Source organism: Megalopta genalis, chromosome 7 (assembly GCF_051020955.1).
Source record: "Megalopta genalis isolate 19385.01 chromosome 7, iyMegGena1_principal, whole genome shotgun sequence".
In the NCBI taxonomy this organism is placed as follows: Eukaryota; Metazoa; Arthropoda; class Insecta; order Hymenoptera; family Halictidae; genus Megalopta; species Megalopta genalis.
In genome coordinates, this window is record NC_135019.1 from 12,761,525 (window position 1) to 12,773,871 (window position 12,347).

Genomic DNA, 12,347 nt, shown 5'->3' on the forward strand with positions numbered 1-12,347 from the left:
TTGCCCAGCTCTGTATTAAAATGTTCGCTGACAGTTTGTTGCAGTCTACAGTCCACGCAAAAACTTGCTACGTGTCCGTGGCTTCAAGAAACACTAGGAATTCAGCGCTGTCTTACAGTTTCTTACAATTTCGTACGGTTTCTTATAGCTTCGCGATAGACTTCCGCGATCGTTTTTCCAGAAATTACATCGTGAAGCTCCACTCACTTACTTCGTTACACCGTACTGCCGCCGCGTCGCTGTCATCCAGATCGCGTCAAGCTTTCTCGAGCGACCCGACGCTAATTTCCCTATTTTATTAAGACCCGCGCCGATGCTGCTTCATCGCAAACAAAAGTCCGATGAAAAGGATGATCGCGGCGTTGCGGAAAGTGCCAGTTAACGGCTGCAAGAGCAACGCGAAGAGGAGCGATCGGCCGGTTCGAGCCGCCTCGGCGATGGATCGGGCAATGTTTCATTCTTAAGCGAACCGCGCAAGGCTGCAGCTGAGCAGCAATTGCTACGATGTAACCGTATCTGTGTCAGCCGAAAGCAAATCACAGTGAAACACGAAGCCGAACGGTCCCGTCGAGAGAACCAGTGGTTACTGGAGGCCAGTCGCCGGGGTTAATAAGCGAGCGAGAACGATCCCTCCTTATCGTCGTGTTGTCGTTCGTTGCCATTTAGCCGCGAACGCTGCACCGGGACGGTCGCGTTAAAAATAGATAGCATCATTGGAATCGATTGGCCCGCGGTCGTGCACTCGGACCGTTGATCTTTTCGTCGCCGATCGCGATATCCATCGCTCCCGCCGCGAGATAACAAAGATACCAGATAAGCGGCACGACAAGTGTATCCGAGAACCCGTGGCGAACACGATTCACGGGGCAACGGTGTCCTACATCGTTACGATTGCACCACATCGCGCTGTGATCCGGTATCAAGATCTAGATGTTCGAAATCGATCAATCGAATCCTGGTCGAAAGTCTTCGTGAAGCACCGACATCGACGCGTAAGTAATCCTTGACGTCGGTGAGAATGGCCCAACGCGGGATTGGACGTTGCGGAATGCCAATTTCCTGGAAGCCTTTGCCAAGTGTAATCGCGTTTAGGATCGTCTTCGATGCTGAATGGGTTTCTTTTACTTGAAATTTCAGGACAGTCGGACTTGAGATACGCTGATGAAAGAACGTATAGCGTAGGAAAATTGTTGATAAAAATTGGTCAACTTTGATCAACGATAACTCCGCGAAAAATCATCGTAGGACAATGATTTTCTTTTAAATTAAAGCTTGAAATCTCTACTTTAAGATAGCGTTCCTCGATTTTAAGTTTCGTACACCCTCGCCACTGTAACCATTTAAATTCGAGGCCATGTTTGTCATATCGAAAATTGCCAAATTTGACGAAATGCGAGGACTTCGTAAAATTTTTTTCGAAGATGTCGTTTACAGCTGAACAAAGTTCGATTCTTTCCCTTCAATTTAAAGAAAGAGGAACGTGGCTGCGATTTTTATTCACAAAGTTACAGCACTTTGTATTGACCCTTTCGATAAGACCCGTTTTCCCCATTCGATAAACCCAATTTCAATAAAAATCGAGGAAGAGCGTCTTAAAGTATAGGTTTCAAGCTTTAATTTAAGTTAACAGTCGTGATTCTACGGTGATTTCTCGCCGAGTTATTGTCGGTCGAAGTTGGCCAATTTTCATCGTGTACAAATGAATGTATAAAACTGGAAACGGCAAGAAGATGAAAAGAAGCTAAGTATGTTGGTGTACTAATTTCGACTCGCTAACACTATCGAAGAATGAATGGAAATTATACGTGGCTCATTTGCCTCGCAATTGATGCGGCAATCTGTTATTTCGCATAAAGATTCGCGGTCTCCTCGTCGCAGACTCGCATTCGGGTTGAGTTTGTCGGATTCTCAAGCATTCATTTTCGTTCTCCGGCCGGTTATTTGAGAACCTCTCTAGTTATTCGCTAGTATGGTGAGAAAGTACAGCGATAGTTCGTTGCACGACCGTTTCACTGAAGAAGCAAAGAACGTTCGCGCGGAAAGCATCAACGGGTTTCCAAATCGGACGCGAGCCGAGCCAGAAAATTCGCGCCGCGTTTGAGGAAAAGCGGGACCGTAAAAACGATGATTGATCCGAACAAAAAATCGCGTTCGAAGCGCGCAGAAGTTACGGCGGCGAGCCGTACGAGACGTTCGGTAAAGGTTCCCGATCTGCTGCGGCCGGTGTCCGCGACATTCCGCGAATCGATTTCCGTATTCCGAGAACTTTTCCCGGCGACGCACGGTTCGCATGATGTAAAATCCACTCGGCTTCTTGCTTAATACGCATTTAATCGGTCCCCGCGATGTTTCGAGGCGGCGGGGCGCGGCGGGCCGGAGAAAAAGTCATAAACACCGGGGACCAATGGCGCTGGGTAATCGAAAGCGAGCACACCGGAAGAACCGGCTCCGCCGTGGCACACACCAGAATACCAGAAATAAAGTCATTAATCGTCCTTCCGTGCAATATATTACCTACGAATTTCCATTTCTCATTATTCTCAGCGCGAGACATCTGCCCACGTTAAAGAGCGAAGTCGTTTCCACCAGGCACGATTGAAATCGCTCTTTTCCGCGGCGAACGCTCGGCTCGCGATGAAGACGACAGCTTCTGGCGGGTTATAATTACTTAGTCTCTCGTGGTCGTCTCGGTCGCCGGAAATTGATAATCCTGGAAAATTCAGGTCGCGCCACTGGAATCGCTGGAATACAATCTGGACAGTATGTGTGGACACTTTTTAACCAGTTAGCTGTGGCAGACAAACGTTAAAGAGAATTTTAAATAGCAATTAATTTTGTTATGGGTCGTCGATATTTCCGACATTTCGTTGTACTATCGGGTTTATTCTGACCGTTTGAAAAAACAAATAATAATAATAATATTTATTGGATCAACGGGAGGAAGACCCTACGTTACAATAGCGTGACAATATGTCGCACGAGTAGCATATCGAAAAGAAGTACAGAGAAAAGAAAAGAAATGTTGCAATAAAAGAAAAGATACGCTAGAAGATAAAGTATGTGATCATGGTATTTAACCAGTTAGCTGTGGCGTCTCTTTTTCAATGCGCGCACCTATATGTGTCGCGAGAATCGAGCGACGACGAGTATACTCGTCAAACACAATGTAAGCGTCGCTGTGAAAATATTGGGTCGAAAAGACGGTTTTATTTGATAAAATTAACAATTTTATTACTAATATTTACTTATTCACTTGTCGTTAACACATATACCATATACATAGTAAACGAAAAACCTAGGGATAATCGAATATTTATAAAAGTTAAAAATTCAAATTGCTGCTGTAGAGAGAGTGGTATTTAGCAAAGCAAGGAACAATATATAATGGCACTTTGCACGTCGAACACCAATACCGTGATTCTTTTCTAATTTTATTTTTATAACAATGTAAACAACTTTGTGCAGGATTGGCCTCAAAATATTCTAAACATCTTGAAATTTGAGAATATGTTTTTGTTTTCCTTAAAATTACAATTTAAATAGCCAATGGTCACTACTTCTTACGCACGACGAGTATGGTCGTCGTGTCACAAAATATTGCCATTTCTCCATGACGAGTATACTCGTCGAACACAGCTAACTGGTTAAAACGATATAACTTTTTTTCAAAGGGTACTAAATGACTTGAATCTTTATTAACACTAAACCTATCGCGGTCAAAGTGACCGCTTTCTTATTTTGCAATTCTGCAGAGTTCCGAGACTCTTTCGTGGAAAACGCTGGAATAAGTTATATTATTGGAGCAAGTCTTATAATAAAAACTTGACAAATTCCAAATGAATTCGGTCTTCTCTTCTTCTAGTATTACTGCTTGGTAGGTTTAGTGTTAAAAATTATTCTCTCTCGTCTGTAGAGATTTATTATATTATTTGTCACTCTATGTGAAATCATTCTAAACCTCTGTGTTTCTTAATCTTTTTTGCAATTTTATAACTGATGAGTAACTTGCCGTACATATTCGATAAATAAATAAATAAATAGATAAAAAAATTACTGTTCAAATACTAATAGATGTCTGCGTCGTATCTTCGAAACTGGATCAAAATTTGCCCCGACATCGACTTGTACTCTCGTGGTTTCTAAATGCCGCGCACCTGTGAAAGGCGTAATATGAAAAAAATGTCTAAACATGGAAAAATCGTTAGAATAACCGTGTTTTATCGAGTGCCGACCATTCCGACGATAGCGGACACAGAAGCGTAAGAGAAAGAGAGGAGAAAAGGAGAGAAAGAGAGAGGGAGAGGGAGGACCGACGGGACCGCGCCTTAATGGAAACGAGCTAACGACCCGTGGAAACGTAAACGCAGTCACGTACTCGCGGGTAACGATCGACGAGTGACCAATCAATGGTCATTATTTATGGTTATGGGTATGGCTACAGGCCACGGCTACTTTTCGTACGATTCTGTGGGCCCGAGAAACACCTTAACGAGTGGCCTGGAAAAATGTGAGCGGCGCTGGTAATCGGCGCGCGCGCGCGCGCGCTCGCGAGCGCAGGCGAATGAAAACCGCGGAGCGAAGCGGAGCCGCGCGCCGGTGCGGTCCGCCTCGAGTTTTGCGAGCGTATCTCTCTCTCGTCCGTCCGCGACTGTCCCACGGTCACACGATGCTCCGGGCCGCGTTATTGTCGCTCGAGGATTCGGAACGCGGTGCTTTTTGTCCAGGAATTTCGATGGATCCCGAACTCCGCCGGATATTTCGCTCGAAGGGGAAAGGAATCTGGCCGGCCGAGCGCGATCAACCACTCGCGACGCGAACCTTTTCGAGGACGTTATCGATCAGGCCTTTTTGCCACCCTTTCCTCTCCCGAAGCGTTCGTGTCCCCGGTTTTCTGTGCGAGTCGATGCTTCTCGGAGTTTATCCTCCGACACTTCGGCTACCGGAAGTTTATTAACGCGGCCGGCAGCTTCGAAATCGGGACGATCGATCCCTGATTTTTCTGCTTCACTTCTCGACGCACCTGTTCGCAGCGGGAGTAAACTCGGAAATATCGTACCGTGCGGAGCATTCGAAACGAGACAAATATCGTTGCAGGAGTTTTTTGACGTAATTCATTGCCGAAACGATCCAGCGAAGGGTTAACAATGCTAGGACCGCTTTCCGATAGGATTTCGCCGAATTGTCCGTTCATTGATGGCTACTTTTTCTTACTGTCTGCTTTTTATTTCGTGGCTAGAAATTTATATCGAGTCATTTTGAATTTACCGATGCATTTAAATCATCATCTAATCGCTCAATTTTTGGCAAAATTAATTTGTATGGTATAAATTAAACAAATTGCTGTTACATCAGAGGTCTACGCAAAGTATCTTCGAAAACGTGTTCTTGAAAAATTGTTCGATAGAACTGGAAATCGTTATAAGCATCGACAATTCAGAGATGTAAAATATGATTTACGTCGAACAATTGGCATATGCCAATATTATAGGGTGTCCCGAAAATGTCTCGCAATCCGGAAATGGAAGGTTCCTGAGGTCATTCGAAGCAACTTTTTCCTTTGCTAAAATTTTCTCCGAGGCTTCGTTTACGAGTTATTAACGAAAAACACTGATCAATAAGAGGCGAGCTCGGCTGGCGCGCGGCGGCCCAGCCAACGAGTGCACGGAGTCCAGTTCCGCTCATTGGCTCGGCCGCCTCGCGCCAGCTGAGCTGCGATTCGACCGCTCGACTGCTGGCGCCGTTGGCTCGGTCGCCTCGCGCCAACCGAGCTCGCCTCTCATTGGTCACTGTTTTTTTCGTTAATAACTCGTTAATGGTGCCTCGGAGAAAATTTGTGTAAAGGAAAAAGTTGCTTCAAATGATCTCAGGAATCCCCTACTTTCGGATTGCGAGACATTTTTCGGACACCCTGTATAATCGCTAAGACTAGCAGTGCATAGACACTTTGCGACATGGAAATGTGCGATTTTATCACTTAATTTTTAAAGTGGCAATAAGCGCTATTATTATACTTTCAGATATTATTAGACTGTGGATTTCATGCATTTTTGAGAAGAACGACTATGTCAAAAACGCAATTCTAAAGACGCGATAAGTATTTGAGAATATTTTTATATTATGTACGCGATTTATCGAAATTATTCAAAGAGAGTAGTTATATTCATCGGACTTATGCTTCTTGCAATTAACTTGGACAATTTTTATTTTCCACGAAGATCCGTAGTCTAAATCTCATTGTCGTTTAATGATTGATTAAATTCTATTGAATCTTGCGTCAGAAATCTCTCGTTTCTGTAAAAATCGCAGCTCGCTGCGCTGAAGGACAGAAGAGGGGGGGGGGCGACGAGTAACCTCGCGGGACCGTAAATCATTATCGTCGTTACGATTAATTGACGTTAGGGCCGATGGCGAGGGTCGCGATAAGCCGTTCTTTTCTTCCGGCCGTTTTATCGGCCGCCGAAGGACGCACGCGAGAAATGGATAATTGATTATTATTAATGAAATCCTTGTCAACGATCATGCTTTTTAACCGTTGTGTTTTTTCTTTTTTGTTCTCAGGACGAAGTAAGTAACGACCAACCACTGTTAGAGGCCGTACAATCGAGAAAACAGAAACAGCAAAACTAGGCGAGACTAATGACGAAACGGCATCAGAGAACGTGAGATTTTTCGAAGCCGTCGCCGCTTGTACTTATTGTGGAACCATTAACGATTAACACAGTCGATCGTTCATCGACAGATCGGTAGCGTTGTGGAGCAGCTCGTCGTATTCCGTACGGCGGACCAACTGCAAACAAATCGATGCAGCGATTCGCAAGAACCATTTTCAGTTGCACAGACGTTTCTCCGCAGATTCGATAATGGCGACGCCGCCGGAGGGATCGAAGCTGTGTGTCCCTGCCTCTCGATCGACGACCGCGTAGATCATCGACACCGTTTCGATGTCCAGTTCCGCGAGTGAAACCGCGACAAAACGCCGCCGATTTCACCCATTAGCTCCGTATCCTAACGACCGAAGACCGTGCCATTCTCCCGAGACAGAACTCGCTCGATTACTCGAAAATTCAGCCGGTTTTTCCCGCGGCAGAAACGAAATCACCTTAGAACCGGGCTCCGGTTCAATGAGAAAGAAGAGGTCTCAATTCCTCGAATGACATTTCGCTCGTTAGCCGACCGCGTTTCCCGTTCCATTCCGCGAAACCGCCTGGCAAAACCCGATCCGCGCGGAAAAGCGAGCCGATACGTCGCGGAATCGCGTTAAAATCTGGGTTGGAAAACGCCAATAGGTCGATAGACCGACGTAGGAGTATAGTTGAAGCTGCTTCGAAAGATGAAAACTTTCGTTTTTTTCCGATGACAAAAGTCGAGCAAGCTCAATTAGCACGTTACCCTCCGGATGATTAGAAATAGTCGTTTTCTTGATAGCATCGTGCAGTAACTAATCTACCCTGTCTTAAAGTAGATACTTTCAGCTTTCATTTAAGCTAAATTTCATGAAAATGGTTCGAAGGGATCGTATCTCAAAATTCATCTGAACTCTTCCTTTTAAATCTTGTAAATCCCACGATGTCAGAGGTCGATTTCTCTTTATTTTTCAAAATGATCTCGTCATTCTATTGCAATTTAATCCACCTTGTCTTAAAGTAGATACTTTCAGCTTCAATTTAGGCCTAGTTGCATAGTTTTACAGGAATGTATCTCAAAATCCATCTGAACTCTTCCTTTTAAATCTTATAAATCCCACGATGTCAGACGTCGATTCCTTTTAATTTTTCAAAACGATCTCGTCATTCTATTGCAATTTAATCCACCTTGTCTAAAAGTAGATGCTTCCAGCTTCACTTTAAGCCTAGTTGCATAGTTTTACAGGAACATAGTTCCTAGTTTTGCAGGAACGTATCTCAAAGTCCATCTGAACTCTTCCTTTTAAATGTTATAGATCCCACGATGTCAGACGTCGATTCCTTTTAATTTTTCAAAACGATCTCGTCATTCTATTGCGATCTACTTCACTCTGTCTTAAAGTAGATACTTCCAGCTTCCATTTAAGCTAAATTTCGTAGAAATAGTTCTACAGGAAAGTATCTCAAAATCCATCCGAACTGTTCCTTTTAAATCTTGTAAACCCCATAATGTAAAAGGTCGATTCCTTTCAATTTTTCAAAATGATCCAGTCATTCTATTGCAATCTACTCCACCCTGTCTTAAAGTAGATACTTCCAGCTTTTATTTAAGCTAAGTTGCATAAAAAAAGCCCCCCGAGAACGTATCTCAAAATTCATCCGAACTATCGCTTTGAATTCCCATGATTTTCCTTGTCTTTTCCTAGGTGTCGAAGGTCCGCGAACGGACTCCTTAACAACCTAATAGCTTTTCTTCGAAAGCAAGAGATCCTTTCGAATATTCCGACTACACGCAAAAGTTTTCGCAAGAACAGCCGGAACCGTGTCGCGTTAAAACCGCCACCGCTAGATAGCAGCCTTCCCGAAGCACTCGGTTAACCCCTGGATCGGAAGGTAGTCCGGGCAGCCTGTGCCGATCAGCCGTTCCTGCGGCCGATAACGAGGGCCAATCGCAATCCTGAAAACTGTCGATCGAACTCGGTGAAGGCCCGCGACTCGGCGTGCCTCGTAATTCTCATGACTCAAGACTGGCTGGCAAGAGTAGAAGAAGCCGGGAAGGCCGGTCGGTCGGTCGGTCGGCCGTGTCGACACGCTTAGCCTCGTTTGTCCCGCGTAATGGCCGCAGTCATAACTCAGCCCGCGAGCTGACTCTGGCTGACTCTGGAGAGTCCCGGGGCCCCGGCGACGACGATCAACTGCTCTCCAGTCATTTCTCCTCGGTGTACAAGACACGGCCGGCCGAGCGAGCGGGATAGATCGGATTCACGGAAACGACGAGTGGCGGCTCGTCCGCCGAACGATCATGCAACCGGCCCTCGATATCGGTTTCGATCGTTCCAGTAGCTTCGATGAGAACCGGCCGTTCCATCGGCCCCCCTCGTCTCGTCTGGTCTCGTCGCATCGCGTCGAGTCGCGTCGGCAGAGCCATCGGCCCTCGTTTTACTGCCGGTTCACCGTCGATCGGATGACAAGCCGTAGATCTGCCAGCGCGTCCCTTGTTACACGAAACGAAAGTTTGTTGTTCTCGTACCACGTTCGCGTGACTGGCATGCGTCTCGCCTCCTCGCCATCCCCGTGACGTTTCAATCTTTTCTCCGACTGATCCACTTCTGTCCCCTGTTTCCCGGTAGAGCGGATCCCCGATCGCCCGATCCCGCGACCTCAGAGAATTCTCTGTTAATCAAATACGGTTCCCGTGCAAACAGCACCCATCTAAGGCTGTCCACGAAGTCCAGCGCGCTTTAAGTAACTGTTCTATTATTCAAACATTCCTGTCCCGCTGATTAGTTCTGCCCGAGCACTTGTACCGTCATTGTCAAAGCGCAGTCAAGCCTCTGTTTAGCTTCTGCTCTTTACCGTCGAGCCACTGAATCTTCATCTCGCGCACAGATCCTCGAGCCAGCAATTAAGCAAATCTTATTCAGAAGCATCTCAAACAGACGACTACGGTCTAATCGCTTGAACCTGCAGTTCTCAGGATCTCCATCTTCTTAGGAGGCTGCGGATTTTACGCATTTACGGCGGAATTGGGTAAACGCAGTTCAAAATAGTAGAAAAATGAAAGGCATTTGGAAGTGTCAGTGTATTGTTTTTAATCTAATAAAACAGCTGAACGAAGAATTAGCTTGCGAGTTAGTTTCTATTTCTTTCAATTGATAGAGACAATTTTTGTTTCGCATAAAAATCCCTTCTTCTTAGGTATCCGGCAGTTCGCTAGCCTATCTCGTTGCCTCGCCGATGCCTAAAGTTCACTTGGTATTATAGTCAAACGAAGAATGTGCTTGCAAGTTAGTTTCTATTTCTTCCAATTGATGCAGACAATTTTTGTTTCGCATAAAAATCCCTACTTCTTAGATATCCGACAGTTCGCTAGCCTCTCTCGTTGTCTCACCGACGCCTAAAGTTCGCCTGGAATTATAGTCAAACGAAGAATGAGCTTGCAAATCAGTTTCTATTTCTGCCAATTGATACAGACAATTTTTGTTTTGCATAAAAATCCCTAAATAGCTAAAAATCCCTACTTTTTAGGTATCCGGCAGTTCGCTAGCCTCTCTCATTGCCTCGCCGATGCCTAAAGTTCACTTGGTATTATAGTCAAACGAAGAATGAGCTTGCAAGTTAGTTTCTATTTCTTCCAATTGATGCAGACAACTTTTGTTTCGCATAAAAATCCCTACTTCTTAGATATCCGACAGTTCGCTAGCCTCTATTGTTGCCTCATCGATGCCTAAAGTTCACCTGGAATAATCGTCGAACGAAGAATGAGCTTGCAAGTTAGTTTCTATTTCTTCTAATTGAAGCAGACAATTTTTGTTTCGCATAAAAATCCCTGCTTCTTATGTATCCGCCTCTCGTTGCTTTGCCGATGCCTAAAGTTCACCTGGAATTATTGTCGAACGAAGAATGAGCTTGCAAGTTAGTTTCTATTTCTTCCAATTGATGCAGACAACTTTTATTTCGCATAAAAATCCCTTCTTCTTAGGTTTCCGACAGTTCGCTAGCCTCTCTCGTTGTCTCACCGACGCCTAAAGTTCGCCTGGAATTATAGTCAAACGAAGAATGAGCTTGCAAATCAGTCTCTATTTCTGCTAATTGATACAATTTTTGTTTTGCATAAAAATCCCTAAATAGCTAAAAATCCCTACTTTTTAGGTATCCGACAGTTCGCTAGCCTCTCTCGTTGCCTCGCCGATGCATAAAGCTCACCTGGAATTATCGTCGAACGAAGAATTAGCTTGCAGTTAGTTTCTATTTCTTCCAATTGATGCAGACGATTTCTGTTTCGCATAAAAATCCCTTCTTCTTAGATATCCGACAATTCGCCAGCCTTTCTCGTTGCCTCGCGGCGCCTAAAGTTCACCTGGAATTATCGTCGGCAGTAACAGCGAGTTCGCTTGGCATTAAAAACTGTCACGAGCCGTCCTCTGTACAAAGACTCAATCACTTTCATTCTTGGCTGCTTCTAGCCCGAACGGATCCCGAGATCGTCCATCCCCGAGCCGCCGTAGCCGGCATTCTTCGGCTCGGGCCGAGGTCCGCGTCGCTGGAAAACTATGTCTCTGCGGATCGACGATAGTCGCTCGCCGTTTCTCGAGTATGATCCAGCACCTGTCCCACTTCTGGCCGGCTCCAGTTGGTCACAAAGTATCGTTAATGAATTCTTAACGTCTTCCCCGGCCTCTCTGCCCGCGGCCGAGACCCGGCCGCGCCGTCGTTTCGTGGCCGTCGATGCTGGCAGACGTAATTAAAAGGAACGTGACGCGCAAGTTTAGTGGCGCTTTAAGACCAGGCCAGATCGTTGCACGTACGAGCCACGGCGCAATTCATAGTCGTACGACTCACTTCAGCTATGCCTCCGGTCTCTCGTTCCTCGATCCGCGACGATCCCCGATCCAGGGACGCTGCTCGATCCGCGGCGGCCTCGGAAAATAAACCATCGTCGCTGCTCTCCGCCGAACGAACCACTGCAAGTTTATTAACTGCTTCCACTCTAGTTTATTAATTGAACCGCATCCACGCGAGTTTATTAATTGAATCGCATCGACATTGCTGATTGAATTCGATCCTGACGATTTAATAGAAAATTCTGCGATGTAATAAGCGATGTTGCACGGAAATTACCGTTGTCCCTGTTCTCTATTTTCTGTTCGTACATCTTCCTGCAATCTGTTTCTTGCCTCGAAATTCTTAATCATTCTCTTAATTAAACCGCGCAATCGTTGCGCAAAATTCGTATCACGCTTTCGAGAGTTCGAGTAAGTTGTAACTGTCGGCTAAACCTGCTCCGTATCGTGTTGATTTATGCCGCGAAGATGCTCGAAATTTGATCGAAGAAAAGTTCAACAATTCGATAAACGATCGACGATTCGTACGCTAGTTTTGTTTATTTATTTATACGGACGGGCACCGATTTTCACGATAATTATATTTAGACCTCATCGTATTTGTCATCGTATTTAGACCGACAGATTTCGACCAGGCCAGTGACATAATGATTCATCGCTCCGGCCTAGCTTCTGCACATTTTCCTTGACAGTGCGAATACTTTCGTCTCGCGAGAAAAATCAAAGTCGGCCGCTGTCCGCATTCTGTCAAAGCAGGCGATCCTTCAAGCCGTCGTGTCTCCGAGAGTCCCGCGAATAAAATGGACGATCTTTGGAAACACGCATTCCGTTCACCTTGAGCCGGGGAATAAATCCAGCAGCATAGTTTAGCAAGAACGGC